This window comes from Malaclemys terrapin, chromosome 1 (genome assembly GCF_027887155.1).
Source record: "Malaclemys terrapin pileata isolate rMalTer1 chromosome 1, rMalTer1.hap1, whole genome shotgun sequence".
In the NCBI taxonomy this organism is placed as follows: Eukaryota; Metazoa; Chordata; order Testudines; family Emydidae; genus Malaclemys; species Malaclemys terrapin.
Genome location: NC_071505.1, coordinates 56,758,756 through 56,771,590, shown reverse-complemented (window position 1 = coordinate 56,771,590; position 12,835 = coordinate 56,758,756).

The window sequence follows — 12,835 nt, the reverse complement described above, 5'->3', positions numbered from 1 at the left end:
ATCTGCTCCAGCCTGGGTGCCACAAGGGGCAGGGAGGCTATCCTTTTTTTAACAAAACCAAAAAAAAAAATAAGGCCCAACCGAAAACCATAGCCTCTTTGTTTCATAAAAACACGATTGTAAGTATAACTAACAGGAAAGAAGGAATTTTGCCACCACCGCTTTTCCTGTCCAATAAACTGACCTCTTCAGGGTTAATATTAATTAATATATGGAGATATACTTATCTCATAGAACTGGAAAGGACCTTGAAAGGTCATCGAGTCCAGCCCCCTGCCTTCACTAGCAGGACCAAGTACTGATTTTTGCCCCAGGTCCCTAAGTGGCTCCCACAACCCTGGATTTAGCAGGCCAATGCTCAAACCACTGAGCTATCCCTTCCCCCCATAAATAGGGTTATAGCTGCTGACTAAGGTTGACAACTATCTAATCGCACAAACCCAAACACCCTTGCCCTGCCCCTTCCCTGTGGCCATGCCCCTGCCACACCCCTGCCATGCCCCTTCTCCAAGGTCCTGACCCCTGCTCACTCCATCCCCCCCGCATTGCTCATTCTCCCCCACCCTCACTCATTTTCACCGGGCTGGGGCAGGGGATTGGGATGAGGGGGGTGCAGGCTGTGGGCTGGGGGATGGGGCCACGGGGTTTGAAGTATGGGAGAGTGCTCCAGGCTGAGCCTGGGGCAGGAGGTTGGAATGCAGGAGGGGGTGCAGGGTGCAAGCTCTGGGAGAGAGTTTGGGTGCAGGAGGGGGCTTAGGACTGGTGTGGGGGGTTGGGGTGTGGGCTCCAGCCGGGCGGGGCTTATCTCAGGAGGCTCCTGGAGGCAACTGGGATGACTGGCTCCTAGGCGCAGAGGTGGCCAGGCCACTCTGTGAGCGGCCACTGCCTGCAGGCACTATCCGCACAGCTCCCATTGGCCGCGACCAATGGGAGCTGCGGAGCCAGTACTCGGGGCAGACAGCGCACAGAGACCCCTGACCAACCCTAGGAGCCAGAGGAATGTGCTGCGGTTGCTTCCGGGAGCCACGTGTAACCAGGGCAGGTAGGGAGCCTGCCTTAGCCCTGCTGCGCCGCTGACTGGACTTTTAGTAGGGTTACCATATTTCAGCAAGCAAAAAAGAGGACGGGAGGAGCCCCGCCCTAGCCCCGCCCCTGCCCCTCCCACTTCCCGCCCCCCCAGAACCCCCAACCCTCCCCCCGTTCCTTGTCCCCTGACTGCCCCCTCCTGGGACCCCTGCCCCTAACTGCCCCCCAGGACTCCACTCCCTATCTAAGCCTCCCTGCCTCTTGTCCCCTGACTGCCCCAACCCTTATCCACACCCCCACCCCCAGACAGACCCCTGGGACTCCCACGCCCCATCCAACCACTCCCCACCCCCTGACAGCCCCCCCCAGAACTCCCAACCCATCTAAACCTCTCTGCTCCCTGTCCCCTGACTGCTCCGATCCCTCTCCCCACTCCTGCCCCCTTGACAGCCCCCCCCAGAACTCCCAACCCATCTAAACCTCTCTGCTCCCTGTCCCCTGACTGCTCCGATCCTTCTCCCCACTCCTGCCCCCTTGACAGCCCCCCCCAGAACTCCCAACCCATCTAAACCTCTCTGCTCCCTGTCCCCTGACTGCTCCGATCCCTCTCCCCACTCCTGCCCCCTGACAGCCCCCCCCAGAACTCGCAACCCATCTAAACCTCTCTGCTCCCTGTCCCCTGACTGATCCGATCCCTCTCCCCACCCCTGCCCCCTGACAACCCCCCCCCAGAACTCGCAACCCATCTAAACCTCTCTGCTCCCTGTCCCCTGACTGCTCCGATCCCTCTCCCCACTCCTGCCCCCTGACAGCCCCCCCCAGAACTCCCAGCTCCCCACCCCCCTGCTCCTTGTCCCCTGACTGCCCCTTCCTGGGACCCCTGCTCCTAACTGCCCTCCAGAACCCCACCCCTAAGCCTCCCTGTTCCTTGTCCCCTAACTGCCCCCTCCTAAGACCCCCCCCCAACTGCCCCCCAGGACCCTACCCCCTACCTGTACCCTGACTGCCCAAAACTTTCTCCACCCCCCCCCAAAAGCCCCCCCCCCGTTTCTTGACTGCCCCCTCCAGAACCTTCCTGCCCCCGGTCCCCCTTACCCTGCTGCTCAGAACAGGGTGTTGGGCTCTGTGCGAGCCGAGCCGGACACGTGGCTGCGCTCCCCAGCACAACAAAACCCGGTCCCTGGCCCTGCACAACAAAACCCGGTCCCTGGCCCTGCACAGTGCTGCCGGACCGGGTTGTAGGAGAGGCCAACTCAGAATGCAGGGCGGCTCCGGCTCCTCTACAGCTGCTCAGGAGTCCAGCCCGGGATTTTTCTGCAGCCCTCCCAGCCGCTCGCTCTGCCGGGGGAGGGGGAAATCCCGGACATTGTGAGTGCTTTACAAATTCCCCCCGGACGCTATTTTTAGCGCGAAAAGGAGGACATGTCCGGGTAAATCCGGACGAATGGTAACCCTACTTTTAGCGGTCTATTAAAATCTCCCAGGTTGCTTTCAGTAGCCACCAGGAGATTGAGGCTGATTCCAGAAGACTCCCGGCCAATCCGGGAGGGTTGGCAACTCTACAGCTGACTGAAGTTATAACTGGAACAAAAGGAAGTGTCTGTCTGTGCAAAGGCAAAACTCTGGCTAGAAAAAAGCAGACAGACGCAGTCTGTAGCTATTCAGCAATTGGAATCCTGCTTGGTACTTTATAGAGCAAACACTTGCGCTTATCAGAATGATTATCGGTTAAGGTGAGTATGGGTGTTTCTTTTTTCTGGAGGGAGGTGAGGAGGGAAGAAGATTAATAAATGGCTTTGGGCCTGTTTGGTGCCACAGATGTGGTGAGCAAATGCACGTGAGCTGAAATCCCCTTGATTTAAGAGGGAAGGAGCTGTTGCCAGGGAATTTTTTCCACAACAGCCCCAAGCTTTTAGAATACACGCTCCCACCCTAGTCTGCAACAGCCAAATCTCTCAATCACTTCCAGGGCAAACCACTAAGTCTCATATCTTCTCCCAGGCTTTTGAGGAAGGAGGGGTGAGTTGAGGTTTGGGATGAGAGTATTGTGGCCTCCCGTGACCAATCTCCCCAATATTTTTGGGTTGCATGTGGAGAGGAGACAGTTTTTTGGCAAAGATGTGTTTTGTTCCTGATTTTGGAAGGTCCTAAAAAACCTTGTTGCATCCAGAGAACATTTTCCTCAACCTTGAGTTTGAGCAGAATTCACATCTTGGCTCCTGGGTATCTCATCTTGGTTTATGGCTTGGGAAGATAAAATTTATACTTCCTTAGTCTTAGCCTGTGAATTTTCAGTCCAAAAAAGCTTTAACGTCTTTAAGTTTAACTTATTTTTTTGGAGCACATTAGTAAGGTAAATCAATTTCTGCTTGTTCTCTGATATTGCTCTATCCCAGTTTGTTTTAGATTAGTTTATGACCCTTTTATTTAATTATTTTCAGATCTGGGTAAAAGGAGTAAGCTTTTGAGTAACAAGACAGACTATTTCTCATACTTGATACTTGCATTTCCTCCAGCAGTAATGTCATAATTTGGGAGGTTATTTAACTTTCCTCTGATTTAAATCTTTAATACCTTTGTTTGTTTTCTTTATGACAGGGAAATCCAGTACATTATGCTTTCTTAGCTACCCAAGTTTCCCCGATAATAGCTGTAGGTCTTCAGGATTGTCACCCATAAAGTTCAAAAGGAGAAAATTATGTAGATGTAGCTAGCATATGAAAAATAATCACATTTCCTGGAATTCCCTTGAACAAATTTTCTCAGGATCTTTTACAGAGCATACTTTAAATGTACAGCCACATGATCAGTGCCAGAACGGTAAGAGTACATTTGTGGTTGTTTGGGGCCAGATTCTCAGCTGATATAAGTTGACTTATTTTTCACTGACTTAAGTTGTTCCTATGGATTCATACCATTTTTATTTAATGGAATTACAGAAGTGGCCTGGCTCCTACTCTGTTAATTCAGAGGACATTTCTATCTGAGCGAAAAATTGTACTTTGTATTAGGGATGGAAATATTTCTGGAATGCATCACCTTTGAATATTTAATCATTTTAATAATGAATACCAAATGCACTAATTTCCCTTCTCTTCCTTTTTTGGAGAGTAATTATTTTTGCAGTTAAGCTTGAGAAGCATTCACCTTTCTTTATATTTTGAAAGACTGATGATACAAAGAATCAAAAGAAGAGGAAAAGATTACAAGGAATGGTGGTGTTTAGAGTAAGGTTAATGAGGTCAGTTGTGCCTGCTGTAGATGTGTTTTAAAAGCCCTAGCTCAGGCCTAATCAAAGTTTAAAGACTACCTAGGAAGATAAGCAGTTCTAACCAAGTGTCCATTGATTTTTACCTGAGTAGTACAACTGTCAAAGTGGGTTAAAACCATCATGCCAACTGTTTCCAGCATTGTACTTCTAAGTGCAAGAGCTAAAAGTGTAAGTATAGAAAGGGTCACAGGATATGTTCAGTAGTGCAACTTTTTGGACATGCTGTGGACTTCCCCATTTACATATTCCTATGCAGGGGCTGGGCACATTCCAGTTCTTATTCTTCTAGGGCACAGAATTATTGAACCTTAATACCAACAGTGGTACCAGAAATCCTATAGAAATCCTATAGATCACAGAGACTCAAGTGGTGTGAACAAGGTTCCATGTGCCTCCTCCTAGAACTGGCATGGAGAGCACATATTGCACCATGTAGAAGCATGAATGAGAAATCACTACTGAGTGCACGTCCCTAGTGGCATGGAAGCTGCCCTATCTTCAGTTCAGTGTGAGCTGTGGCTAAAACACACAACGAAGCCAGAAATGAGTGCAGGTCTGTTGGGTGTGTGGCCAGCTCCCTTATCTTTCCTATGGCAGAGTGGAGTAAGGTGTTCTGCCTTTGCAAATGGTTAACAATAGTGTTTTAATTCTGGTGACTCTTTGATTTGCTTCTCTGGGCTAAACTGTATTATCTACATCTTGGGGACGGGGAAGAGACCTGTATAGTCTATACCTCTTCTTTGTAATTGTTCATAATCTTATCCATAAATGGGAAACTCTCCAACCCAGAAACTGCTCATTTACTATTTTCTGTTTGGTATTACATCTACAACTTGGCATGCTCAGAGAAAATTCTCAAGAATTGATCCATGATCAGCATGTTAGAGAATTCTTCCAAGCTTTTATTTTCAGACTATTAAATAAATAAATGGAAATTCAATCTTGCATAGCTTTTCCTTAAGGGCATCCACTTGAGAAAACGTGAATTCATGGAAACCCTGCTGTTAGATCTCTTCATTTACATCAAAGTAGATGTACATCCTATACTCTCAAAACTTTTTACTTCACTCTATATTATTATGAATCTTTTGAATTTTGCCAGTCCACCAGAGAGAATACTCATTAGGCCTGAGGCCAGAGAAATACTCTTGATAATCTGTCTAAAGTACATGCCTCTATGTGATCCACAACTGACATTATAGTTAACGTGTGGTCTTTCTAGGTGGAAGGCTCTTCTATTAGAGGAATGAAAGAGGTCTAACAGACCAAACATTTGTTTGGAACATCTACTGTTATTCACAGGATCTCTGTAAACTATACTTCTCCCTTTGCCTGTCAAATCCTCAGTCACATGACTCATCTGTTCATGTCTTAAGCCTTGTCTACACTACAGAGTTTTGTCAACGAAAGTTACACCGACATTAAAAAAAACGATATAATTATATTGCTGTTCGTGTTCACACAATGCTCTTTCTGTAGGCAGAGTGCATCCACAGTTGGTGTTTTAGCATTGACAGAGAGAGCAGTGTGCTGTAGGTAACTATCCCACTGTGCTACTTGCCACTAGAAGTTGTGAGAAGGCGGAATGGATCACAGTGCATCATGAGTGCAGGCTCAATGTCCCATGATGCAGTTTTTTTCCATCCCATCATTCCATGGGCTTCCAACTGCATTTCATGGCATTTTTCAATGGCTCCTATTTACTGTGCGCCCGCCATCTCTGTCTGAAAGGATGGATCCTGAATTGCTTTCTATTGTTGTGATCACTGTTATGAACACGTCACGGCTGGGCATGCAGTATATCATGAACTCCCAATCTGAACAGGAATCAGAGGTGCCTGACCTGCTGTGTGCCATGGAAAGAAACAACACCTGATTACTTTTGGCATTCATGGAGCAGCTGCAAATGGTGGACCACTGCTTTTGGGCTCAGAAAACAAGCACAGAGTGGAGGGATCACATTGTTGTGCAGGTCTGGGATGATGAGCAGTGGCTGCAGAACTTTTGGATGCAGAAAACCACCTCCCTGGAGCTGTGTGCAGAGCTCGCCCCAGCACTGCAGCACAAGGACACCAAAATGAAAGCTGCCCTCTCAGTGGAGAAGTGTGTGGTGATTGCTGTGTGGAAGCTGGCGATTCCAGACTGCTACTGGTCGGTTGTGAATCAGTTTGAAGTCGAGAAGTCCACCATTGGGGCTGCTTTAATGCAAATGTGCAAAGCCATTAATTGCAGCCTGATATGAAGGACTGTGACTCTTGGCACTGTGCGTGAAATACTCGATGGCTTTGTGGCAATGAGATTCCCTAACTGCAGTGGGGCGATAGATGGCACGCATATCCCCAATTTTTTAAGGGGCTCACTGCAGGTGATTAGGGACAATATTATAAATTCTGCCACCATTTCCCACAAGTGGGGATCATTGATGCTGATATCTCATCCCTGAAGGTAAGCAAGGATGCAAGGGTGCATCTCCTGCATGCATGCAGCTTCATACCTGGTCCCTATGCTGCTCCCTGGTGTGCCGCTTTGGTCCCTGCACAAGTGATTGCCGATTGGCGTGGGAAAGTTTCCTACCATGGGGAAAGGAACAAAGCAACTCTGCCAAGGAACCTTCAGCAGAGGATTGGCGAGTACCTCCAGGAAAGTTTCCTGGAGATCTCTCTGGAGGATTCCCATGAAATCTTGACGTGCATTAACACACTGTTACGCCACTCTGCTTAGCTGCACAGGGAAATGTGGAACAAACTCAAACACAGCTAGTCTTGTACATTTCTATCCCTTCACCCATTTCTAGAATATACAAAGCAAAGGACAGCTCTACCTCATATAACCGAGCAGCATCAACTCAAAAAGATCACTTACCAGAGCTCTCCTCTCCTACATCATGTGTGCCAGAGACAGACTGCTGGGACTGGCTAGACCCCTTCGGAGAGGAAAAGAGGTCCTGACTCGTCACACCACTAGACAACCCTGCCATGAGTTCCATATCATCCTCCAACTCAACCTCCTTGTCCATGACTTCATCCTGGGGTTAAGTCTACTGTCTGCTGTCTCCAGCCCCGCCAAAGTATTCATAGAATCATAGAATCATAGAATATTAGGGTTGGAAGAGACCTCAGGAGGTCATCTAGTCCAACCCCCTGCTCAAAGCAGGACCAACACCAACTAAATCATCCCAGCCAAAGTTTTGTCAAGCTGGGCCTTAAAAACCTCTAAGGATGGAGATTCCACCACCTCCCAGGGGTCTTGGCAGTAAAGGTAGGATCATCGCCAAGGATGACATCCAGCTTCTTATAGAAGTGGCAAGTCTTCAGCGCAGCACCAGAGTGACCATTTGACTTCCTTGCCTTCTGGTACACCTGCCTCAACTTCTTTATCTTTGCATGGCACTGATGTGTGTCCCACTCATAACCCTTCTCCAACAAGCCACGAGAAATCTGGCCATAGATATCAAAATTCCTACACCTGAAGCGGAGCTGGGACTGCACAGCCTCCTTTCCCCACAGTGCCAGCAGATCCAACAACTCAGGCATGCTCCAAACAGGAGAGCATTTGCTGTGTGGAGCCGCAATGGTCAGCTGGAAAGATGCAATATGAGCTGTCTACGTCGAGCAAACAGGAAGTGGAATTTCAAAATTTCCCAGGCCTTTAAAGGGGATGGGCAGAAGCTGTGTACCTGGGTGCAGGACAGCAGAGTTCGAACTGCTGACCAGAGTGGTCAGGATGGGCATTGTGGGACACCTCCTGGAAGCCATTTACAGCGATATAATCAAGCACAATGTTTACACTGAAACTTTGTCAATATAACTTTGCTGCAAAAAGCTCTATGCTTTTTGTCGAGGTGGTTTTAATTTGTCGGCAATGCAGGAGAGTTCTGGTGGTGGAAGGAGCATTATAGTGTGTACACCTTCACTGTTTTGTCTGACTTTTGTTGAAGGCTGACTTTTGTCGACAAAACTGTATAGTGTAGACAAGGCCTTATGGAAACATCATAAACTTAATTTTTGCCCTTTGCTCATTCTCTCGCCTACTGTAACCCCTAAAGATTGTCCCCTTTTAAATAAAGCCAGTGCACCATCAGAATTCCAATAGTCTTTCTTCCTTCTATCCAGGCCGGTGATGCTCTGGGTGGTGGACAGAACACACCAGTACTGCTGCTTGGGACTTTTCTTGCTGCCATAGAAGTCAGCAGGAGCAGCCTCTTTATGCACTGAATTCTTTTGAGCTTTTTTCACAAGAACTGTGTAGTATCACAAATGTTAGCCTGTCAATGGATCCCATCACAGCAACCATACATTGGGGATCTAGCCTGCTAGTGACTGGTCCATGTATTGTTTGATTAATTATTCTTATATTTGTGTAATAGCGGAAAACATTCTGTTTATAAAACAAACCAATGCAGTGGGTCAGGCTACCTGCATAAGTTGTATGAAATGTTCTGGTACATGTAGATAGCAGTAACCTCACCCATTTCTGTTCAGAATCTGCAGTGTCACTCATGGAAAAAATATCAATTGGTCTCAAGCCAAAGGAAAAGATAAACACCACAAACAATTGGGCCCTAATATAGTTTTTTATTATGTAATTTTGAAAAATTCAGCTAATGCTGCCCACAAAAGAGACCTGCTTCCTCAAAGGAAGGTCAATAACAGAATTAGCAAAAAATAATTGGGAAAATGGTGCTGCGAAACTCCAATAGAAGAAATGCATGTGAGGCCCAATTCTGCCTTCACTATCATTAGTGGGGTTGTACCGTGGGATAGAATGCCCAGAGGGCCAGGTCTGATGATTAGTGCACCTGACCTCAACTCTCTGCCTCTGTTGCAAAGTGGGGTAGTGGTGCCTGGTTTCTGACCCCAGGCCGGAGCATCTATGCCAGCCCCTGTATCTGGGCCTTTACCCTTAATTGGGGAATGGTAGGGGGACTCAGGCCATCCCTCTCTCCACCAGGTTGCAGCTCAGCTACTTCCTACCAATGTGCTCCTTCAGTTTGGGGTGTGGTCCACTGGCCCCTGTAATCTAAATAGGCAATAGCATCACAAAAAATCCAAATGAGCAGGGCCCTGCAGGTGGTGTTTGGATAAGGCACTGCCTGGGGGGGCCTTATCTGCTTTGTGGTTCTCTCTCAGTCTCCACCTTCTGTCTGGTTTCCTGGAGAAGGATTCTTCTTTCCTGCAGCCTGTCCACCACCCTGTGTCTGGGTTTCTGAGCTCCTTTCAGCAGGCTCCTCCAGCTGATAGGGTTACCAACCCTCCAGGATTGTCCTGAAGTCTCCAGGAATTAGAGATTAATCTTTAATTAAAGATTATGTCATATGAGAAAACCTCCAAGAATACGTCCAACCAAAATTGGCAACTCTACCAGCTGGGATGTGCTTGGCAGGCCCGGAGGAATGGGGCTACTTGGGCCCAGTGTACGGTTTGTATATCCCATCATGGACGGCTGTAAATGATGTGCAATTATTTCTGACCTCTAAGGGCCAAATTCTGCCACTCTCGCAGAGTAAGGTACTGCTAAATATGGGCGGCAGAATATGACCCAAAGATGGGATTACACAGGAGTCATTTAGAACAGATTGGCTAATAAGTCTTTAGTATTTAGTCTGAGTATTTGAAGTTTGAATTTGACAGCAAGCTTTGATTAGACACAACCCTTTTGTGTCCTTATTCTGTAAACATTTGAATGCTTGAGATTTCCTGGTACAAACACTTAGCAAAAAGCATTTTTTATGCTCTCATATTTTCCAGAAATAGTTTTTGCATTATATGTTTGTCATATTAGAAAGCTGCAGTTCACACTTTGCTCTTACTTATATACATGATCCCATCAAGTACTGTGAGGGAGATCACTCTCTGCAGACACTGCTCAGTGGTCAGGCAGGGCATGGCAAGTTCTCTTCTTCCCTGGTGCCCCCTGTTGGCAGCCACTCTGATCCTGCAGCGCTCTGCCCCTTCCATGACTCATCCTGCCAGCTGGATCACATGTTTTATGTCCATCCTTTTCAGGGTGTATAAAGGGTCCAGCGATGAGGCAGCACTCTGGTCTTCCTCTAGGTTGAGGTCTCAAGATCTTGACCCTTCTGTCCTCAGGACCTTCCCTCCTCTAGACTCCCCATATCAGCAGTACACTTCTGCCTCCAGCACCCACTAGAGATTGGTAGGGCAACCCAGGCCCACCGTCTCCACCAGATTCTGATCCAGGGCCCAGTGTAAACAGCTAAGACTTGCACCCTGAAGTGCTACACTGCCCCCTCCTTCATGGACCTTTGAGCATAGGCGTGTATCTGGCATGGTTCACCCCCATCCTCGCCGCCTGTCCATTTAGAGGCATGAGGGAGAACCTGGCGCATGCCTATCTGGAATGCACCAGGTTGCAGCCCCTATTCCAGCTCCTCCAGAACCTCCTGTTGAGGTTCTGGCTGCATTTTTCCCCACACCTTTTTGTATATGCACACCCAATCCGTGGCCCCATGAAGTCGTGAGACCTCCTCGTCAAGCTCCTCCTGACACTGGCCAAAGTAGCCATCTACAGCACCAGGAGGAGGATGCTGGATGGGGAGGTGCTCTGCGACTCTGGGGCCTATTTCCGTTCCTCCCTTGTCTTACGTATCCGAGCAGAGTTCCTTTGGGCAGTGTCTGCAGGCTCCCTAACCAGCTTTGAGGAACAGTGGGCACTGTCCAGCGTTCTCTGCTCAGTGTCCCCTCTGGATCCCTAGTTTTGAACCTAGGACCCCCACTCCCGACCCTGTTATTCCTTAGTTATCCCGCGTCATCAGTTGAGTCCCGGGCCAGTGGTTCCTCCCACAAGGAGGGACCTTTAGACATGGGTGGGCTTGTGTCCACCCGCTTCCCGGAATTTCAATAAGGATCATTTCCTCCATGGATCATTTCCTACTGGTCTTCTCTTTCCCAACGGGTAAGGAATCCAGGATAAAATCTCAGACCTTCTGAGAATCACAAGTCTCTTCCCTTTGGGCTTTACAACAGCCAGACCTCAGACAGCAGGCACACAGGGTGTATTTCAGTTCCCCTCCACTATCTGCTGGCCTATTGTCCTTTGGCACTCCTCCTCCAAGTCATGCATGCTTTACAGGGGTGGCAGGGTAGAGCTGCGTGGGCTCAGAGCAGCTGCTTAACTCCTTCCTTATTGGTGGGGATTAAGAGTGGGGTCACAGAAACCAAAAACAATGTGATATACATAACTCACCAACACAGCACAAATTTGCAAATTGCTAATGTTAATGTACTCTTCATGGACAATCTCCAGAGCAAGAACTAGTCACAGAAGAAATTGTTGAACAAGAGATATACTGAGAATTTTGCAGTTTGTTTGCGGACAGTTCACAAAAGAAAAAAGTGAATAGCTATCTAATAAATTATTGAGTGTGAATTATTGGCCCAATGCTAGTAAATAACACAGGGACAGAAGAATTACTGTCTTTTGACAGACCAGAGGTCCTGTCTAGTCTGTATCCTGTCTCTGACTGTGGCTAGCACCTGATGCTTTAAAGGGCGGTGCAATAAATCCTATAATTAATATTATGTAGTTATCTGCCCACCATAGTAGTTCTTAACTTCAGGCAGTTTATGCTTGGCTTATGCCCTGCATCATAACACCAAACATCTCAAAAGGCTTTTATTTGCCTCCTCCCCTACTATGACCCTGTTAAAAAAAAATCAGAATAAAACCTAACTTCTAGAATTCACTTATATATTGTGCTGCTTTTTTTAAAGTGAATCAAGGTATTGACTTGGCAGTCCCAGAGAATGAAGTCCTCTATTTAACCATATAACTGATACAGCATAGGCAGTGGCAAAGGAAACCTCCCGCTACTGCCATGCTGTGTATTTTAAAGTAGTCCTTAAAGGACCAGCTCTGGGAGGGGAGGTTGGTTCGGCTTCCATGATCACTTTTTCTTTGGCTGCTCAGACTGCTATCTCCTGTGAGATTCATCACCAAATGTCACTGTAGATTTTTGTGATATAGTTACCTGTTTACTATTAGCTGTATTGAGACCAACAATTAATTTCACATACAGGTTCTCTGCCAAACACATACAGGTTGCCAAGCATTAACAACTTTCAGTCACTACTGTGCAGATTCATTTTTCCTTGCTATTTGAAAAACTTTATTAACTTTTTATTATGCATGCATATGACCTTTTCTCCTGATATAATTCAATTCTCACATTAGTATTTCATGATAATAAGTCCTTAAACTCTATGAATTCTCTGAAACGGGACTTGTCACCAGATGATTTGAACATTCTGAACATGTTTTTCTTAATGATCAGTTATCATGTGACTTCAGTACTTTATTTTGTGGATTTATGGTTGTTTCTGTAAATAAATGTTTGAACACTGGTTAGCTTTTCAACTGCTAACATGAGTATGCACTGTGGACTGCATTTACTGTTGAGAACCTATTTTAATGACTGCAAAAAAAAATACATGTAAATGAACAGAACATTGCTTGTGCATTTCAGTGATTTCTCTTGTTATGGATGACCTTGATGACTTTTCTTATTTTCTCTAGTCC